At 44.7% G+C, this 21,867-nt stretch overlaps 1 protein-coding gene across 2 annotated transcripts in view; it reads right to left on the bottom strand.

Annotated features, from left to right (window-relative positions):
- DYRK1A (dual specificity tyrosine phosphorylation regulated kinase 1A) overlaps positions 1 to 21,170 on the bottom strand; it is a 135,295-nt gene extending 114,125 nt beyond the window's left edge. For both annotated transcript variants that reach the window (XM_054578315.1, XM_054578322.1), the window contains exon 1: positions 20,327 to 21,170. The gene's annotated coding sequence lies outside the window, so the exon portion shown is untranslated. The remainder of the gene's footprint in view (positions 1 to 20,326) is intronic.
- Positions 21,171 to 21,867: the final 697 nt, after the last annotated feature.

The following is a 21,867-nucleotide window of genomic DNA, read 5'->3' as shown; positions in this document are numbered from 1 at the left end:
AAAGATCTGTCAATCAACGACAATTTATGGACCTTCCTTAGATTCTGATTTGAATAAGCTTGAAAAATATAATTATGAGGCAAGCAAGGCAATTTGAACTCTTACTGGATATTTAAAAATTTATTAATATTTTAAAGGTATGATAATGGCACTAGGGTTATAGTTTATAAACTAGTCCTTAGAGATGCATACTGAAATATTCACAAGTGAAATAATGTATCTCTGCTTGCTTGCAAAAGCTCTAAGGGAAGAGAGGTAGACAGGTATATAGATTCTTTTAAAGTGGTCATGAGTTGATAAACGTTGCAGTTGGGTGACGAGTACAAGGGAGTTCCATACTTTTGGGTGTTTTTAATAGAATCCAAAATACAAATTATATACGCTACATGAAGCTATAACACCATTAAGCAATAGTTCCAGAGTTCTCATTAAAATTTATATTTAAACTGAAAATCTGTACCCAGTCAAAAGTTTTAATCATGAGGGAAATCAAGCTGAAGGTATTTTCAGGCATATGTCAAAAAATTAAACTCTCATGCACCCCTTCTCACAAAGTACTAAAAGTTGTGCTCCAGGAAAATGGAAGATAAAAACAGGAAATAAAGGTCAGAGAACCAGGAAACAGGAGATCCAAACCTGTTGGAGACAGGAAAAAGGCAGTGTGTTAGGCCAGAAAGCAGGGATTTCATACAGGAATGGTCTGATGAAGGGTCCTCTAAGGTTAAGGGGAGAAGAACAGGGGGAGGGAACAGGACAACTAATTACGTGACTTATTTGTGCAGAAAACTATATTGAGAGGCTACTGGAAGATATGAGAAAACTCAGTCACAAGTACCTAAAAAACGAAGGAAACAAATCAAAATTCGAGGAAAAACAAAATCATACAAGAATGGAAATGTAATCATAGCATACAACCAGCTCTGTGATGAACAAGACCCTCATAGTCATAACTAAATACGTTCAACCAAAAAATTTATAATTATAATAGGTAGATGGAAAAAGAAAAGTGTAAGGCAGAAAGTTTAAATACTCATCTATCTTAATACAAACTCAATAACGTCTTAAATTTTAAGTCAAATACAAAAATAGGACCAGGGATACCTACCAAGCACCTCCTTCTTCCTTTTGTCACAAAAGCTAATTTTGTTCAGAACCCGTCTGCACACTTACTCTTTTAGGCCCATGCTCAGGAAGAACCCCTATTATCAGGAGATAAATTTGCCAGAGTTTCTAGGCAGAGTTTCTACATTCTTACATAGCTATAAGGAAAAGAGCGCTCTCTTCTTTCTCTGGACACTGCTGTGCTAGATACAACTCCTGAAACCACTGCAGCCTGCTCATTACTCTGAGGATGCCAGCCAGTCCACGACTGAACAGGGGAGGTGGAAAGCCTGGGGCCCTTTAGACACACAGGGCCGCCTAGTCCAGCAGCCCTGGAGCCCACCCGACCCCTGGACTTTGAACCAGGAGTTAAGTTCTCTTCTTCGAAGCTAGTTTAGGTTAGGGTCTCAATACCTGCATCCCAAAGCAGCCTGACACAATAAACATATTATTCAGATACAGAAGAAAATGGCAAGAAGAAACAGCTAAATCTTGAGGTAAAAGTGATTACCTACAGGGCAGAGCTTGCCAACCAGTGGGCATGGCCCGCGGTGCCATGAGTGTTCTGGCTGTGCCAAGACCCTCTCAAGACCTCCGGACACCTAGGGCCACTGCTACTTCACCCACGCAGACCCCGGGCTGCATGGGCCGGGGAAGCGCTGTCCCAGGGAGCAGGACCAGGAGTGGTGCGGGTGCCGGCGACCCCTTCTTTCTTTATCAGCCTGTTGATGGCATTCTATATTGAGTACGTGCATGTTAAAATGAAAAATCAATTCTTAAAAAAATTATCATAGCCCTGGTCCAATGGCTCAGCTGGTTGGAGCTTCATCCCAATGCACCAGGGTTGTGGTTCACTCACTGGTCAGTTCAGTTGGTCCCTGGTCCCTGGTCATCAGGGCACATGTGGGAATCAACCAATGAATACACAGATGGGTGCAGCAGCAAGCATGCGGTTCTCTTTCTCTCTCTCCCTCTCTCTAATAAATTAAAAATGTTTAAAAATTATTGCAGTAAGCAAAAGAGACTAAAGATCTGATCTGTAGAGAGGTCATTAACAGTAATATAAACTTAAGACTACTTCAGAAAGAAAACTCACGAGAGCTGGGAAATACACTAGGCTCGACAGTGACAGGAGAGGAACAGTTAAAAGGAATCAAAGACTACACAGATGTTTGTTATTTGGGGACATAACTCTACTCAATCACAAAGGGAAAGCACAAAATTACTTTTTGTTGTGCACTACACTGGTTGGATTATACGAAATGCTATCTTCCAAAGTCTCTTCAAGTTTTACAAGTAATTCAACTTGGAAAGCTAAGATAACAGCATAAATTAACACCAGAAGCCCTTCATTCAGCCATGTGTTAAAGGGCTAAGCAAGATTCTGGTCCTAGACACACAATGCTCAGAATATACACAGTCCTGCTCTCATGAAATTAATCTAGTATATGTTAAATCATATTCCACAGAACCAACACAGAATGATAATTATGAGAGAGCTGAGCCTGGTTAGAATCGTATCTTACCAACCACTAGAAAAAAATTACTTCACCTCTAAGCCTAAGTTTTTCATCAGTTAAATGAAAATAATACCTTAATAGGCTATGGTATGTAAGGACATAAAGTGTTCAAGCTTAAGTAAGAGTGTCCTCACTATGTGACCAGGTGAGAGGTGGTTTCCTACAATATGCTAATGTGCACTGTGAAATCTCCAAGAAGGTAACTTTCTCCGAGTTTATCTCCTTCACACCACACCATCTCAGGGAGCGGTGTGCAGAGCACGCTACAGCAAAGAGAAGCTCACTATCGGTTATCCTGCTTCTAATCCACTAGGACTGATTTTTATTGCTATGTCCTCATACCGTCAGCGACTTAATTTTTTTAGCCACTAATTAGCGCCCACGCAACAACCCTTTATAACCACAGTGACAAGACTCTCAGGCCCTGGTCCCCCTGCCAGATCATAACCATCTCATAAACAGGGAGTGTCTTTCAGACTGATCACTCAAGTCTCCTGAAAAACACCCTATGGTAACAAAAAAAAACCGCTTTCTCAGAGAAACAATACACGCATTTGAATTTCATTCTTCCTGTCATTCAGCAAACATTTATGGAGTCTTCTGGGTGCCAGGGCCCTAGGATACAGCAATGAACAAAACAGATGCAACCTCTGCTCTCCAGCACCTTAGTCTACAGTAAGCATGCGCTCATGCACTCAGTCCTAATAACTATCAAAATTCAGAAGGAACAGGTGTGAAACTATGAGAAAAAAAGTTTAGGATGTTTGGAAACCTAACCTAGAATGGAGGGAGAAGTCAAGGAAGAGTTTCCCGAATATATGACTTCTAATCTGAAACCAAAACAATGAGTTAGTAGGACAAAGTCCTCGACGTATCACTTACTCTTCCTAACACTATCAATAGTTAAGTACATACTATCTCAGTTACATAGACAGGGAAATTGAAGCTCAGAAAAGTTTACATACTTAAGAAAAGGCAGGGCTAGAGATCAAAGTCATATCTAAATCAGACTCCACAGAATGTACCTTTTCCCATGATCACACAACACTCTGTGACAGACTCTGGGCTGGCTCTCCTGACACAGTCTCCTGCTGTCTAGGCCCTTCTGCAGACCTCTCCCCTTCACGCAGGTCCTTCGACTTGCTTTTAACCATGAGAACACAGGAAAGGTGATGGAATGTCACTCTGTGGATATCATACAAAAGATCGTACACCTGTCTTGCAAGGAGACTCTCCTTCACTGTCTTTGAGAAAGTGGTCGTGTTCGGAAAGGCCACACAGCAGGGCACTGAGAGCAGATGTCTGACAATAGGCTGCAAGAAACTGAGGCCTTCAGGCCACTATTGCACAAGGAACTGAACTGCACCCAGTAACTAGGAGCTTGGAAGAGACCTTTCCCAACCAGCCTCTTGACTACAGCCCACTAAGCCCCTACAGCAGAGCATCCAACTAAGCTGTGCCCAGAAATCCGACCCACAGAGCCTGCAATGTCTTCAACGTATGTGTTTTAAGCTTCTAACTTTGTGGTAATATTGTTAAATATCAACAAATAATACCGTGCAGCTTAATAAACTTCTTCCACTGTTGCCTGGTACTTTGTGAAATACTGATTTTCAACTTCTCTTAACTACACATCAAGCCAGCTTCAGGCAGCAACCACAATGATTCTTTTTAAGCAAAACTCATGTACCAAGATGCTAACGTTAACCACAATCTGACCCTACATTTTCCAGCAGCCATTTTGACAACCTTGTCTGCTAATTGCATTATTTCTCTCATTGCTGTCTGTTTCTGTTGACAGTTTTCTGTTGTCTTGAAATTCATTAATCTTTCCTTCTGTAACGTTCAATCTGCCATTAATGCCGTACAGTGTATCTTTCCTCTCTCACACATGAGTTTTCACCACTAGGAGTTTAATTTGGGTCTCTTTTATACCTTTCAAGTCTCTGCCTACCTTTTTGAGCCCATGGAATAATACAGTAATAACCGCTTTAATGTCCTTGCCTGTTAATTCTAACATCTGTCAGTTCTGAGTTGGTTTTAATGGATAAATATCCTAATTATAAGTCACATTAACCTAGTTATTGCATATTTAGCGATTTTTAATTGGATGGTGGACATTACATTGTTGAGTGATGGGTTTTGTTATATTTCTTTAAAGAGTGTTGGACTTTGCGATGGCAGGCAATTATATTCCTTTCAAAAGAGTTGGCTAAGCTTTTTTTCAGACAGAGCTAGATTAGTCTTTATTTTACTCAAAGATAGTTTATTAGGCCCACTACTAAGACATGACCCTTCCGGAGTTTCAACAAGCACAGCACATGACATGATTGTTCTACTCTTCCTATGTGATACTGAGATATTTCCCACCCTGTGTGAGAGCTGAGACGTGCCATACTTATAGCTTCCCGTGAATTCCTTCCCCCCAAAATTGTTCCTTTATGAAACTGTACCCTATATATGCACAGCAGACTGGTATTCAAGTCAAACATTTAAGGGGACCACTAAGCTCTGGCCACGTAGCCCAGTTGGTTACAGCATCATCCTAGTACACTGAGGTTGCAGGTTCCATCTCCTATCAAGGCACATACAAGCAGCAACCAATGAATGCGTACATAAGTGGCCAACAAATCTCTCTCTCCTCCTCCCTCCCTCCTTTCCTTTCTCTCTAAAATCAATTCTTTAAAAATTAAAGGGACCATTAAGAAGATTTATGGGACTCTCTGCATAACTCCCTTCACTCTGCTGCTCACGTTTGAATATCTTGGCGCTCCCCCAACTCCAATCTTTGTTCCCTCAACTCAGTGAGGTCACATGGCTCTATCCGGGATCCACCTCACTGCACTGAGACAGGAAAGCCGCCTGCAAGCAGAAAGCTACTGCTTCATAATGAAAACGGAGGGCTCACCTCATTTTCCCCCATCTGCCAGAGATTACAGTTCTTCACTGCCTATTGTCCAATATCTGAAAATGGTGGTTCCATGTATTTTGTCCAGTTTCCTAGCTCTTTATGGTGGAGGATAAATTCAGAATGTTACTGCCTCATAATTGAAAGCAGAAGTCATGACTCCTGACACAGATTTTAAAGGAAATGTTTTATAAGATACAACTCCTGAACACGCACATACATACATCATCTATCACATTATCCCATCTTTATCTTTACCATGGAATATACCACTTCTGTGTCATTGTGTCTAGTTTCTTTTATTGTTTATTCTACATTTTACAATAGAACGTAAGCTCTGTGATTACAGGGATCCTGTCTAACTCACCACTCCTGCATCCCAACATCTAGAACATATCCTGGCCTAGACTGGGTACTCAAATTCAGCATTTCATTATGTGAGTAAGTAAACTGTTTTATAAGTATTTCACTTAACATATACTGTGAACTCGTCTCATTAGTAAATCCTGATCTAGATGCAGGTGACACTGACCCTGGAGAGTACCTTAGAATTGTCTATTGTCTTAATTAACATCATCTAAGAAAAGGTTTTTAGTTGCAAACAAAAGAATGAACTTGCTTTGTTGAAACTGAAAAGGAAGCTATCAGAGTATATTAGACAACTCACAGAAAACCCCAGGAGGGCCAGGCTAGAAGGCTACATAATCAAAAACAGCCAAAATTCAAACCACAGATCTGGTCCAGTGGAGACAACTCAGGATTCAATCACTGCAACTTGTACAGATACCAATGACACCAGGAACTAAATACTACAGCTGGAGTTCCGTCGCTGCCCCGCTCTGGAAAACAAATGGAGCCGCGATCCGCCTTCGCTGCAAATCCCAGGCTTGTGAGGAGCACAGTGAAGGTCACATGATTGCATCCAAACGCCCAAAGATGCAGACCAAGCGAGGAACTGGCTTTTATAATGGAATATTTCTATTTCCCACCAAGATTCTTAAGGTAAAGAATTCCCCCAACATTGAAAGCTGTTGAATGTTCTTGTTGATGATCCAAAAGACTAACAAACCAGTAGCACAAGGCATCAACCCCAACATACCGGAACTTTTACCTATTTCTTTAATTAATGGGTTAGAGAAGCTCCGTTTTTCTTTTTCTCTCTAAATGTTTAGCTTTAGGACAGTTAACTGTTCCCTGGGTTTTTTTATTATCTGGAGGAAGCATATGCAATCTACTATGATTACTCTTAAGCCAATTTACTTCCCTACATCTCAGTTTTCTTACTTAACAGAGATACTACCAACCACTTGCAGGGTTGCTGAGATTAAAATAACTAATAATGAGTATGTACATAGCAGGTAATTAATTATAGTAGCTATTGTACTGTTATTAATGGTAGCTTACTTTTTTTTAAGAGGAGAAACTAACTTACACACACATTTTTTTTTAATATGCCAACAGGTTGAAGGTACAAGATTTTCTTTTACCTTAGTATAAATGTTATCCCCTTAGCTCCCATGTTACCAGAGTAGTTTAGGCAACAAGTGGCTTAGAGTAGTCTAAAATGTTGCCACCAAAACTAAGTTCAAGACATAGACAGACAGACAGACGGGAGGGAGGGAGGGCGGGAGGGAGAGCTGTTCACCCTGACCACAAGCCATGTTTCCTTCACGTTTCTTGCCAGTGAGCTCTGACTCCACTGAAAAACTGTGCGAGGGCAGGGGCCATTTAGTTCCAGTGACTCGCTCCCTTGCTCTGTCCCAAGAGCCTAGCACAGGGCCAGACAGAGGCACCTTCCATAAAATTTGAATGTTTGTTTTTCTAAATATTTACTACAGAAACTAGTCACTGAGAAAGGTTCCGAAAGTACTGTAAAACAAATCACTTAGAAGCTTTTAAAAAGTCCATTCTCCAGCCCAGCCAGGTGGCTCAGTTGGTTGGAGCATCGTCCCGTACACCAGAAGGTTGCAAGTTCCTTCCCGGTCAGGGCACACACCTAGGCTGAGGGTTCAATACGCAGTCAGGGTATGTAGGAGTGGCAACTGATCAATGTTTCTCTTTCCTCCCCTCTCCATCCCTACTCTCTCTAAAATCAATAAACATATCCTCGGGTGAGGATTTATAAAGAAAGTTCATTCTCCTGAAAAGAACAGCTTTAATAATTTTCTAACTGCGAGTCATTCTTTGGAAAATCCATCCAAACAATGAGCTTTCCCTCAATCATTCTTGTTGTCATCCAAACTTGAAGAAATTAAAAGCCAAAAAGCACCCAACACACCACTTTCTTCATTTTCCCATCACTTTTTAAATAAAGTAAAGCTAGAGTGTTTTTTATTTAAAAAAGAATGTGAACCTAAAAGCTACTACAAATGCTGGATTGACATTCCAGATATAATTGCTGAATGAACATCAATCACTTTGTTGGCTAGGAATCATGAAGAATATCCACAAGTTAAAACCACAACTTAAAACCACTCCAAATGACCACTAAGGACTGTATCTATTTCAGGAAACTACTAAAATTAGGCTCTCCTTTAAAAAAGGTGGCACTGTCTTTCCACCCTATAATCCAGCTTCTAACATACAGTAGATACTTCATATGCCTTTAAGTTATTAACCTGTAAGTAAGTAATTTTGTCGTTTTCCTGGCTATGAAGAGCTTTCCAATCCTCTCTTGAAAAAGACAGGATTCGCCGCCTTCTTTTCCTCAACGCTCCCACATTCCGTACCCACCTCCCATTCCAAATGCAGACATTCCCCTGATAGAGCCCTTGGCTCCTTGAGACCAACTAGTGAAGATTAAAACATGTGGTTCATTGATTCATTCAACAACTGTTTACTTAGTGCTTATTAGGTGCCAAATATTCGCCAATCCCTGAGACTGCAAGAGGGAGCGAAATACCACCGCCCTACTCAGCGGAGGGCCCTGTTGAAATAAGCAATAAAAAATTACCAACTGGGATAAGCACAGGGAGACGTGTGATGTTTAAAAAGCAGCGGTGACTGGGGGGTGGGGAGCGGGGGGCTGCTTTCCCTTTCAAAGTGACATTAGAGCTGACACCAAAGGAGAAAGAGATGTTTGAGACAAAGAGATGACCACTGGCTGAGGAACCAGCACGCACAGACAGGAACCCGGCGTCCCGGATGATACCGCGTTAAGTAAGCTGGGGACAGATCATCCGGGAGAGGGTCCTGTGACTCATTTGGTCTTTACCCTAGAAGTCACAATGAATCGTTAAAGAGTATTTTTTTTTAAGAGCAGAGAACTCTTGTTCATCCACTTGCTCAAACCCCTCTTTGACTCCCCCGTCCTACTGACCTTCCCTTTAGTCCTTGACTGTCACTCTGTGCCCATGCCCTTTACCCCAGGTGCCTGTATCTTTGTCTTATTGAGCAGCTAACCTTCTTCCTCCCGGCGGTTTCCCCTGAACCCTAAGATTCGGGTCTTCGGGTTCTTCCCTCTGCATAGCTGACTGATCCTGCTGAGCAGCTGCGGGCCTTCAGGGCAGTTCTGAGGTAAATTCACGCAGCTTTACTAAGTTCTAAACTGTACCACAGAACCGTTATAGGGAAATTCAAAAAGTGAAATTAGATTATAAAATACTCAATGAGGTCCTAATAATCTTCTTCCCATTGCTGTTTTGAAAAACTTTTATGAAACAATCCTTTGTACCACAGAAGTAATGTCTCCCAATAACGAACATATCTGATATAATGATGCAGTTAAAAAACACCCCCACGATGGCAGTTGCAGGTTTTTTTCAAGAGGAAATAAAATCAGAACAAATTTTCCAGTCGACAGTATTTGTCTTAAAGGACTGGAGTCCTATTCAGATCCAAATAAACTTTAACTCAAATTAACTGTCAAAAGGACTCTAAAATGAGACCAGAGTTTTGACTTTCAAAAAGCAAGATCAAAAATTAACTCAATTTCATAGACAGTGTTCCCTGTAGTGACAATCTAAGCCTACTCTAGGGACTACTGAAGACCCCACCACCAGCTCAGATCCCACGACGGCACAGACCATGCAGCAGCCTTTGATCCCAGGCCCTAGTTTCATGTCTGGCACTAGCAGGAGCTCAGTAAATAATTCTACCTACCTCAAAAGACAAATGATTTTTAGATGATCATCTCCCAGTAAGGATACAAGTGAAAATGAAGAGAATACGGTATCTTTTGCAAAAATAATAAGACACTCAGAATTAATCTCACATGTTCAGTTACTCTGTATTTTTCAAACTCTGAATTATATCATAATATCATATAACCTTTACCTTTCCAGACTCAAGGCTTCTAACATTGCCTTCTACCACTGCCCCATTTTTTAACTCATCTTTAATTTTTTTTAAACTTACTGATTTGAAAGAGAGAAATGGAAGAGAAGAGAGAAACATCGATTTGTTGTTACACTCATCTACACATTCATTGAACACGCCCGGACCAGAGACAGAACCCGCTACCTTGGCGCAGAGAGATGACGCTCTAGTCAGCTGCACTCTTCTTTAGTAGTGGTACAAATTACTTCCACTCATCCCTAATGGAAGGGCTTAATTACAGTAACTCTATCTTCTGTTCTTTAACAGTTACTTTAGGCCCTCAATAGAAAATATTCTCAACTGTCCCATTAAAACAATCATTCCACTCACACAACATTTTATTAAATACTATACTGCCACACCAAGTTTAATTCTCTCGTATCTCCAAAACCTTGGTGACACAGCTGTTTGAATTCTGAGATATTCGCTCTGTTCTGTTAAAAACTAAACAATTCTTGCCCTGGCCTGGTAGCTCAGTGAGTTGGAGCATCACCCCCGCGCACCAAGGTTTCAGGCCGATCCCCGCCCAGGGCACAGACAAGAACCAACCAACGAATGCATGAATAAGTGCTACAACAAGTAAATGCTTTTCTCCCTCTCTCTCCCTCTCCAAAGTCAATAAATTAACAATGTTTTCAAGATGAAATTTTTAAGGTGTTCCAAACTTGGCTCTCCAGCATGTCTTCCACTTTTTATCCCTTCTGATCCCTTCACGCCTGTGCACCTAAAATGGGCCTGCCTTCCGAGCTCGCCTCCTTACGGCGTCACCTCCCCAACCCACAGGTACGTGTCATCACTGTCCTGCTGGAAAACCTTCTTGCGCCCCAAATTCAAAACCCTCCTAATATAGAAGAGCCACCACTCTCACCTCTCACTACAGTCGCTCCTGTCCCTCCCCCAGCACGTGTCCATCCGTCTGCCCCTCTCGTTCTCTCCTCTCTCTCACACACTCACCGCAGGCGGTCACCCTTCACTTCCATCACCACAGGCTCCTCCCGAGGACTGTCAATTCCCCAGGCTCTACTGCAACCAGCCCAGCCATTCTTCTGGACCAAGAGCAAGTCCCGCCTCCTCCACAAGGCAGGCTCAAGTTCTCAGAATTGTCTTACTTCCTGTGTTCTTTTAGTCCTTCCTATGTCAGTACCTCTCCGTCTCAGCAGCCAAGGTTTTGGTACTTTTGCCTGTATACACACAACTATCTCAATGCTAGCGGCAGAGAAAAGCAAATCTTACTTTTGTAGTCGAAGTCTATACCACCATAATTCAATTGAGTTTACTCAACTGAAGAGTAGTAAGACTCCCCTTTTACAATTTATCAAAGCATTTACTATGTTTCAAAACACCAGTTATTCATCCAACAGCAACAGAAAAATCAGGAAATATTTTAACTATATCTGACAAAAATGAATATTATTTAAAGTACAAGACTTATAGTACAACTTACAATGTTCAAACTCACTCCAATTAAAGAAATAAACACCCTAACAACTAAACATCATTATTCACCTATTACATTGACAAAGACTTAAAACTCTGAAAATACTACTGGCTTGGGGAGATTTGGGAAATTGCACTCTCAGTGTGGATAAAGCACAAATTGATGCTACTTTTTGCTTTTGTTTATTTGTTTGTTTTAATTTATTTTAAGGAGATAAGAGGGAGGGAAGTAGAGAGGGAAAGAGAGACATCAATTTGATGTTCCACTTACTTATGCCTTCGTAGGCTGATTCTTATATGTGCCCTGACCAGGAATCGAACCCTCAACCTTGGTGTATTGGGATGATGCTCTAACCAATTTAGCTACCCCACCAGGGCTTAGTGCTACATTTGGAAGACAATTTGGTAGTACATATTCAAATGTGCATATACCTAGTGAACTAACAAATTCCTCTTATAAAAAGATACAGTATAGCCAAGGCTCATAGAACAGTGTATGTACAAACATGTACCCTGCAGCACTGCTTAAAATAGCAAAAGCATGAAAACAATGTAAATGATCTTTAATAGAAACTGACTGAAGGGTGGTATACTCACAACATGGACTGTGTCCCAATCACTGAAAAAACAGGCGACGTGAGAATATTTCTAAGATAGATCAAGAAGCTAAAGTTGCAAAACTGTGTTTAGCATGATCCCATTTGCTTTTCACTTTAAGTGCAGACACTGTGCAAGTAGGTACAGATACACACCTCCCACAATGTCTATGCACATTACATGTTTAACATGTGTCACTGTAGATGTATGCACAAGGCATTTCTGGTAGGAAAAAATGAACAGCTATCACCTACAGAGCATTAGGGGAGGAGCCATGTCTGACACCATCCTATGTGGCCTGATCAACCCATGAGTATGTATTACTCATTTAAAAACTGTAATTACCTTGGCATCGGAACAGTACTTTATACGTAAGATATGCTGTAAGACTGCTCAAATAGGAGCCCTAAACAGATGATACAGCACTAACAAAAAAGGGAAACTCTTTCTACCCCAGGGGAAACACAGTAAAGCCAGCAGGGCCTCAGCAAAATTATCCAGTCCCATTACCAATGCTCTCTCCATGACAGGAGGCCAGCCTAATGCTACCAACCTCTGGCCACCAAGCATCCATGCGCCTTTCGAAGATCACACAAGCCGACAGCTCTCAAGCCCGCCCTTCACGTTCCCTGGGCAAGGACACGTGTGCCCTACTCTTCCCTCCCCTTCCAAAACAGCTTTCTCATTAGTGCAGGTGCTCATCTCCCATTTTTAAAAATGACAGCCAGCTAATGGGTAAAAATAAAGTTTTAACTTGGTAACAAATAAAGGACATTCCTCAGAGAGTGTTTCCATTTTAAATTAGGGAATCCAACTCTTAACCTAAAACAATAAATTCAACAGTGAGAATTGAGAGCAAACCAAATGAGAAAGAAATAAACTTTGGGGACAAGACCTACCACTGTCCCTTCTACTCACACCAAGGAAGTACCTCCCTACCACCTACCCCAGTGACTTTCAACCAGTGTGCCTCAAGAATTTTTAAACATGCAACTCATAACTGTTTAGTCAGGAGCACTGACCTCTTTTTCCCTTAGACTGTCAAAATATGACAACAGCCAACACAAACAACAGCCATCCAGTGTGAACAAATCAAAATTATCCTGATTTTTTGGTCAGGTTGGCAAAAAATACATTTTTTCGTGTGCCACAGAATTTTAGAAATTAGTTTACGTGCATCGTGAGATGAGAGAGAATGAAAATCGCTCATCTACCCTGCAGGTGCACAACCCTATGGACCACAGCATTGATACTAAGAATACACCATTTTAAAACCTCAACTTCCCACCTTTAAATATTCATTTGACAAACTCCGACCAGTTTTCTAAGAGGCTCACAAGTGAGCCAACCATTCACTACCAATGAGCTCACACTAAAAAGCAACGTATCTGAGAATGAACAATATCCCTATAAAACTCCAATGCAGTTGGTACTCAGTCCTCTGTCCCTTCCTTTGTGAAAAGAACAAAGAACCAGGAGTCAGGAAAACATAGGGTAGTTCCAAACCTGCTTATTCTGCGGCACTGGTTAATAATTTAGTTACTTTGCATCCATTTCCTTCCGTCAGAGAGATGAACTCTATCAATGTTTCTCAAAATGTTTCCACAGCCATCAGGATTAATTACCTACAGCCCTATTATGAAAGCAGGTTCCAGAGGCTCACCCATGACCTAGGGGAAGAGAAGTAGTATGACTTGGGAATCCCACTTGGCCAAGTACTTGAAGACACCATCTGAAAGCCATTGGCTTCTCACATCTCTACGAGATCTACGTGCTCTACAGAGTTCAAAGGAATCCTACATCTCCCTTTTTCTCCAAATCCACAGAAATTAGAGAGGAGGGTGTTAGACAGTTAATGCAACATCACTGCTACTATCGCCCTTGCAACTTCCGTGATGCAAACATTTACTGACATCTGCTGAGGCTATCAGCAGGAACACGCATAGTATAGTTGAGGAGACTATTAAAACGAAATCCAAAAGCTTGGATCCCAAATACTGTTTACATACAGTATAGTCACAGCAATCAAGAATCCTAATTCTGCCCTGGCTGGTGTGGCTCAGTGGACTGAGTGCCAGCCTGCAAACCAAACGGTTCCTGGTTTGATTCCCAGTCTAGGGCACATGCCTAGGTTGCGGGCCAGGTCCCCAGTCGGGGGACACACGAGAGGCAACCACACATTGGTGTTTCTTTCCCTCTCTCCCTCCCTTCCCCTCTAAAAATAAATAAATAAAATCTTTTTTTAAAAAAATCGTATTTCTGTTGGAAAATACTGTTAGTAAACTAATGTGCTATTAAACTCAAAATTTCTTCATTACTAAAAGTTTTGCTACATTTTTTCTGATCTGACTGTATATGTATATACTGCATATGCTGAATAATGATGAACTACTGGAACCTGCACACCACAGTTTAAAATACTGATGACCAAATATGAAAAATAAAACTTTAATTAGTGCAGTAAGTTGTCTTCTCAGAAGTTTATTTTTGCAAGTTTCTCCCCAAACATCTCACAGTGTGACAGACGTTTCATAATCTCCCATTCTCCTCTTCTTCAGTAGAAAGAGATTTTCAGCCAGACAACTACCAAAAACCACATATCCTAGCCTCTTGCAGCTAAACGTGGCCACCTAACTAAGTTCTGACCAATAGGGTTAAACAAAAGTGTGAATCCATGTGAACGTCCAGATTTGTCTTTAGAGGGCGGGGCTGTGGCTTTCCAGTGTCCTGCTCCTGGACAGCGGGTGTGCTGGGAGCCACCTCGTGCCACACAGAAAGGGGTGTCTCTTCCCGACAGGAAAGAAGTAAGACAGAAGAAACCAAGGTCCCTGCACCATGGAACCCCGTCGGCTGTGGACTGCTTACACTTGTCTAAGAAATGAGCTTCTTGTTTAAGCCGCTGTATTTAGTCAGAACACAGGCCCAATCTCATGTTCTAACTAATGCATACAGAAAGTTTAAATTTGTAATAAGTATTAAGTTATAGCTACTTACCAACTCAATAAAGCTGAAAATAACTATAGATTCTTGGGTAACTCCTCTACTGAAATTATTGCTACTGTATCAGCTTACATTTATATGGCATTTTACACTTTTGCAAAGCACCTCATTACAGTATCTCATTTCACATTCTTGAAATCCTGGGCAGGGCAGCTGGTGCTGTGCACATGTGGCATACACCATCCTGAAGCTCTGAGGAGCCACTCTGTCCAAGATTGCACAACTAGGGAGAGGTCCTCAAACAGGATTCAGCAAGTAGGCCCCTCATTCCATCATTCTGTGTGCATACAGATCTATATACCCCTGTTACATGCCAGGCATTAGAGTCACAGGCGTGATCAAGAAACAATTATTCCTGTCCAGATGCACCTCACAGTCTAACGGAGTAAGGGAGTGAATAATTATATAGCTATCTGTCACAAGGGCTGTGGAAAAAAGCACACGCCTGTAAGAACACCCGGCCAAGGAACCTTACCTAGACTTGGGGTATGGGGAAGGCCTCTCTACACTGGTTGCATTTATGCTGAAACCATAAGGATGAGTATGAATGAAGGGGAAGGACGGGCAAGGGGGAGAGGAAGACTATTAAGAAATGTATAGCCCTGGCTGGTGTGGCTCAGTGGACTGAGTGCTGGCCTAAGAACCAAAGGGTCACCAGTTCAATTCCCAGCCAGGGCACATGCCTGGGTTGTTGGCCAAGTCCTCAAAAGAGGGCACACAAGAGGCAACCACACACTGACATTTCTCTCCCTCCCTTCCCCTCTCTCTAAAAATAAACAAAATCTTTTTTTTTAAAAAAGGGAATTTATATATAATGTCAACCTTCACCAGAATGCTACAATAAGTACCAGTGACCCCATTTTACCACTGAAGATGCTTAGTGAACTCACTGTGCTAAAGGCCACTCGGCCAGTGCATGGCAGGTCCTGTTGAGATGCCAAGCCTGCCTGACCGGGGCCTCTGCCAGGTCCCCTGCCAAGGCCAGTTCTTGCCTCTCTCCATAGCATCAAGCTGCCTCAGCCGCCATTAATACTAGTTGTCAAGCAAATTTTAAATAGAGACCACAATTTCATCAGGTTTTTACCCAAACACATGTGCTAAGATGCCAACCATAACCACAAACATCCATAAAACAAACAAAATCAAACCTTGTCATTAGGTATTTTCTAAGTATGTGTGTTTTTCTAAATAGGTATTTTCTAAATACCTAATAAAATAAATTAGGTATTTTCTAAACATATTTAGAAAAATTAGGGAGTTATTTAATAAACAGGGATGTTATCTAAAAAGAGATGATGCTGAAAATCAATTTCATTCCATGTTAAACCAGCTCACTAATTCCCCCCACATGAAATCAATTTTAACAAGCATTTCAATCATAAAGGAGATAAAACTCAAAACAATTTATCAATTCGAAAGATGCAGTTTAAGCTATTATGCACTATACATTATGCATATATACGCACATGTCCCTCAAACAAAAATAGGTACTTGTCAAAACTTTAACAGTGATACAAACTTTTAAAAATAATCTTCTAGAAGAGAGGGTACATAATTCTGGTAAGACAATCAATTGCCAAGAAGCCAAAATCGTTCTTAATTAGCAAAAAGTATGTCTGCAAGGAACCACATCATTTCAGATGTTTGTTCAATGTACTTTAAGTTATTATCGTCAATAAAGAATTTTAACTCATTATACAACTCTGTAAGTAGGACTTCAAAGCAAAAGCATAACTACTAAAAAACATTTAGCTGGTTTATACAAACCAGCCATTCCCAAAATTTTTGTTTTCATCCACCAAAAAAAGAAACTAAGGCTGCCTGTAGCCTTTAGGTGAGGAAACAAGACTTGTTTTTAATTACCTAATGTGAGCCTTAATTATTTGTTATGTGAAATCAAGATTTTACTTTCACATAACCAATGGTAAACTTTATAGGTCTAGCTTAACATTACAGCGTTGACATAAGACAAGATTTCAAAAGATTTCTTCATTTAGAAGCAAATGAGAAATTTTAGGTAATTTAAAATAACTTGATTATTTTTCCAAGTAATTAAACACAGATGTTAACCACCCAAAATTATTAATCCAAAATTGTGCAAGCTTTGCACAATGAATTACCAAATTTTCTCCAGTCATCAAACCACTGCCCAGTGGTCAAAATAATATATGGTAGCAAGTCTTTGAAATAGCACAGCCACTATGTAGGAGGGGCTCTTCTACAAGTATCGCGACTCACTTTGACAGGGTGAACTGTGTTAGTGTCCAGGTTCTGGTGGCCATGTTTGACAGTTTCAAGTAATATTTACTTCTAAAATATATATATACACACGAGTTTCTGGAGGTAAAACCATCAAAACTCTCAACACAAATTCTTAGTTCACAGTTTAAATTAATAAGCAAGTTAATTAAGCAATATAACAAGTTAAAAGACTCACTAAACTTGGAGAGAAACGATGCAAGATCCTTATAAAGAGTCTCTCTGGAAGGTTTTGGGTTTGCTGGGTTTAGGTGGTTAAAGACTTTTCTCGGGGGACAAGTGAAATGGCTGGGGGGTGGGGGGTGCGTGCAAGCTCCCTGAAATACAGAAAAGTTAAGCTCAACCAAAGCAAAGTTGGCAGATGCTTTATCACAAATATCAAGTCACAAATGAAGCCCCCTGTTCTTATGTTTAATGTCATGTATGAGACAATTCCCTTCTCACTCATAATGAAGTTACTTCTACCCAAATTTTCTTCCAATATCTATACACACTTGCCAACAATCAACATCCATGTGAAAACATCCTGGGAAGACTAGATTTCTAAGCTGTTTTTTTTTTTTTTAATTGTTTTCAAGTAGTACTCAAAATTCAATACAAATTAACCTTCTTCTTTGTATAGTTTCAAAACAAAATGCACGCCCAAGGTCATTCTATATCATGTGTTATAACAAGTTATCTTGAATTTTGTTTTTACAAAGAAACATTCATAGTACTATAAAAACCTATATCAATTCTTTAAATACTAGTTGCTACACTTACCACTCACTCCCCACCTCCACAACTTTAAATGATAAACACAGTAACTCTCCATAAATAAAACTAAGGGGCAGACATTGGACAATATTCTAAAGGGCGGGGGCGGGGGCGGGGGATTCTAACCAAGGGTCTCTTTTACTACCCCCATTCCCCAAACAGGACAGAGCATTAAAATGGAATGTTTTCATTGATTTTGAATGTTGGCACCCCTAAAAGACTGAGTAACTCATTAAGTTTTTAATCCCCAACACAAAATAATTTTGTGTTTGTGAAGTTTCTAATAGGTCCCACCCGAATGTCTTTAAAAGATGTTTAAGAAACGGTCTTAGACGTAAGTGACAAATCCCTAACAACAAAAAACAAAACAGAACAAAACAAAACAATCACTTAGGCCATCTCCACTCCCACCGACAGTGGACACTCACTCACTCACATCTGCCCCTTCAAGTCTAAAACCTCCTCGGACTCCGAGGGAGGGGGGCCCCTCCCGACGGCCCCACGGGCGACCCCTCCCCTCAGCTCGGGCTCCCCGACCCCGACCTCGCGCTGCCCTGGGCGGGGCGGAGCGGGGCGGGGCCCCGACGGAGCGCGGCCTCCGGGTCGGTCCGAGGTCTAAGCCGGCGAGAGCCGCCGCCGGGGCGCCGCTGCTCCCGCGAGGCGAAGCCTCCGAAGCGGGGAGGCCGGGGGGTGGGGGGGCATTTGGGATCGGACTCCTCTGCACCTTAAAAATCTTAACTATCACCAAGTAAACTTTTTTCCAAGAATCTACAATTTCTCTCAAACTATCTTCTTCAGATTAAAATCAGCCTATGAAATTTTAATTCCAGTCTCAAATTTATAGTCTATCTGAAAATAGTCTCTTAATGGAACTGAACAATTAAAATGAGAAATTTAACAAAAGCTTAAGAAAATTCCACTGAATTATTAAACACTCCAAAATCGAAGTACTAAATATATCCAACTCCTAAATACTGTGTATGCAAAGTATAAAGGGTCACAGGAAAAAAAATTACGTATTCAAAGATTTTAAAAAATGACTAAACATAACTTTACCCAAAACTTTATGACTCAACAATACTTAACGCCTATAATTAAAACTAAGTGTGAAGAAGAGAACGCACCACAGAATATTTTTTAATCCCATTCAAAAACTAATCTGCGTGGTTTTCTGAGCGGGAGGGGCCCGGCCGCAGAGCGGCGTCCCGGCCCCCGCGGCCCGTCTCCGGGCAGAGCCCTGAGTCATTACACCCAGGTCGCCTCGCGACGTGCCGGGAGCCCCCGCCCCGAGGTCCAGCCCGGGGGCCGGGCCTGGGCGCCGACCGGCCGCCGGCGCCCGCGTTCCGGCTGCGTGACCTTGGGGGCGCCCCGGCCCGGCTTCCTCACCTGTGAAATGGGCGACAGCGCCCGCGGGCTGAGCCAGCACACGCGTGCACAGCCCCGAGACGGGCGCGTGGCACTTTTCGTCCTAATCTTTAAACCCGTGTGAAAACTGTTTTAAGGTGTATTTTTCTGATAACTTGGTAACTTAAGTGGAATTCAAGAACCAAAAGGTGCTGGGATTCAAGTGCTACATCTCGATTACAAGATTCACACAATCCACGGTTGGGCGAAAGGCACAGCCACGTAGCCCGAGCCCATCACTCACTAATTTTGCCATTTTTAACCATTTCGGCCTAGGGAGGAGCCTTTCGCTAAGTGTTAAGGTATTCGGCAGTTTCCGTGGGCCTAAGCGAGAGCAGGCCGGGGTCTGGAAATAGACTTGTGAAGTTCTGCTGCAATACCCTGATATCAATTATAATTTACAAATTCTCCGCCACCAACTCCTCCCGGCTGCTAGGCAGGTCATCACTCCATCCCGAGTGGCCGGGATAGCGTGCACTCCCTGCACAACTTCGGAGCACGCCGAGTGCCCTCGCCCCGGAACACACCCGAAGGGCCGCGGAGGGACCGGGCTCGCGACCTTCCCCGGCGCGTCGCCCAGCAGCCAGCCCCATTTTCTTAACCCGTGCATTGTCCTTGCGGAGAACCCCGGCGGTTCCCACACTGGAGGGGGCCGAGAGGAGGGACGAGGGAGGAGCTGGGGGAAGAGGATGAGGAGGAAGAGGAGGAGGAGGAAGACAACCTCCTCCCCTTCGCTCGGGCGACCAGTGAAGGTCTGGCGCTTTCTCCGGCCCCCAGGCCCCGGCTCCCGGGAGGCCGCGGCCCCCGCTCCCACCCTCCGCAACTTTCCCTCCGCTCGCACCCGCCTCTCCTCCGGGACCGGGCCAGTCGGCTCCCTCCCCGGCGGCCAGCCCCGAGCCGCGGCGCCTCCTCCTAAAATGGCAGGTCCCTCCCTCCGCCCGGCCGGCCTCGGCGCGGGCCCGGCTGCAGGCCGCGGGGGGAGCCGGGCGCCGGGCCGGGCGGGGCCGCGGTCGGGCCGGACACTCACCAGGACGATGGCGGGGCGCTCGCGCCGCTCCCTCCGGTGAGTCTCAGCCTCAGGCTCCCGCCGCTGCACTCCCGCCGCGGCCTCCGCAGCCAGCGCCGCCCGGCCGCCTCTCTCCGCCCCCGGCGCTCCCGGCTCCGCGGCCGATCCGCAGCCTTCTCAGTCTCTGTCCGGCTGGCGGTTCCAGCGGCGCCCGGGGCCGGGGAGGCGACAGCCCCCTCCCCGGCAAATACCGCAGTCCCCGGACCCCGGCTCCCGGCGGCGGGGCCGCGCGGCCCGGCCCGCGCTGAGGGCGCGGTGGCGAGGCCGGCCGCCGATGCGCGGCCGCTCCGGCGGCTTCTTCCCGAGGAGGATTTTGTAAATCTCACAAAATGGCGCGCGCTCCAAACCTGCGCAGCCAGAAGCGCCGGGCCGGGCGGTGTCGGCGGCGGTGGTGGCGGCGGCTCCGCCAGGAGAGCCCGAACCGCCCGCCCCCGAGTGCCCGCACAGACAGACAGACACACGCACGCACACTCGCCCGCGCACACGCTCACTCACACACACTCTCACACTCACACCGGGCCCGCCCGCTCGCCGGCGGCAGCAGCGGCACCAACAGCAGCAGCAGGAACAGCAGCAGCAGAAGCGGCGGCGGCGGCGGCGGCGCCCGCACCCCCCGCTCGGGGTGTCCGCTCCCTGAGCCCGACCTGAGCCGCGATCAGCAGCAGCGACGGCAGCAGTCTCCCCGGATCCCCCCGCCGCTCTTGCCGCCGCCACCCCCGCCTCACTCCAATGGGGCTTTTTATTATTATTCGGGCGGGAAGCGAAAGGGTTTAAAAAAAAACCAACCAACAAAATGGCGACGGACCGACCCGGTCGCTATAGCAACTGTCAATCAAAACGCAAAACCCCGGCTGACGTGCTGACGTCCTCCTCCCGCCCCACGGCCCAAGCCGGTGGGCGGGGCCTGTTGCTCGGGCAACGGCAGATTCCGTTCCCTCCTTTACCTCTCCCCCTCCGTCCCCAACCAACCACCCAACCCCCCTCAGGTCACGTGAAGGATAAATTCGGAGCTCGGCCCGCTACGAGTGTCAGAGGAGGGCGCGTGATTCGCTCGGGGGAGGGGAGAGGAGGGGGACGGCTGGGCAGAGGGAGGGAAGGGGAAGGGTAGAGAAGGCGCGGGGTGGGGGGGTGGGCGAGGCGGCGGCCCGGCCTGTGTGCGAGAGCCCGCCGCCTCCCGAGCAGCCTGGCCGCACCCCGCGCCCGCGCCGACTGCGGCCTGGGGAGCGCGCGCACGGCCTCTGCGCCTCCGCCCCCGGAGCCCCACGCTTCCGCGTCGAGCGCCCGCAGCCCCGCCCGCGCCCGGGGGAGGGGGCTGGGCTCTGCGGCCGCGCGAAGACCAGGGAAGCCCACCCCTGCGCGCCCGGGCCGGGGGCTCTCACCTTCATCCCCAGGGAACGCGTCGGCCTCGGGATGGCACCGCGGGTGCGCACGTCCGCCCGTTTAAACTGTTCTTGGAAGGGTTCGCGTGCCCCCCTCGCCGGAAAATGCCCACGGAGGCCGCG

This window comes from Pteronotus mesoamericanus, unplaced genomic scaffold, assembly GCF_021234165.1.
Source record: "Pteronotus mesoamericanus isolate MK-2021 breed Mesoamerican mustached bat unplaced genomic scaffold, CSHL_Meso_final contig_116, whole genome shotgun sequence".
In the NCBI taxonomy this organism is placed as follows: domain Eukaryota; kingdom Metazoa; phylum Chordata; class Mammalia; order Chiroptera; family Mormoopidae; genus Pteronotus; species Pteronotus mesoamericanus.
Note: the sequence above shows the minus strand (reverse complement) of the source record. Positions and strands in the feature narration are given on the sequence as shown.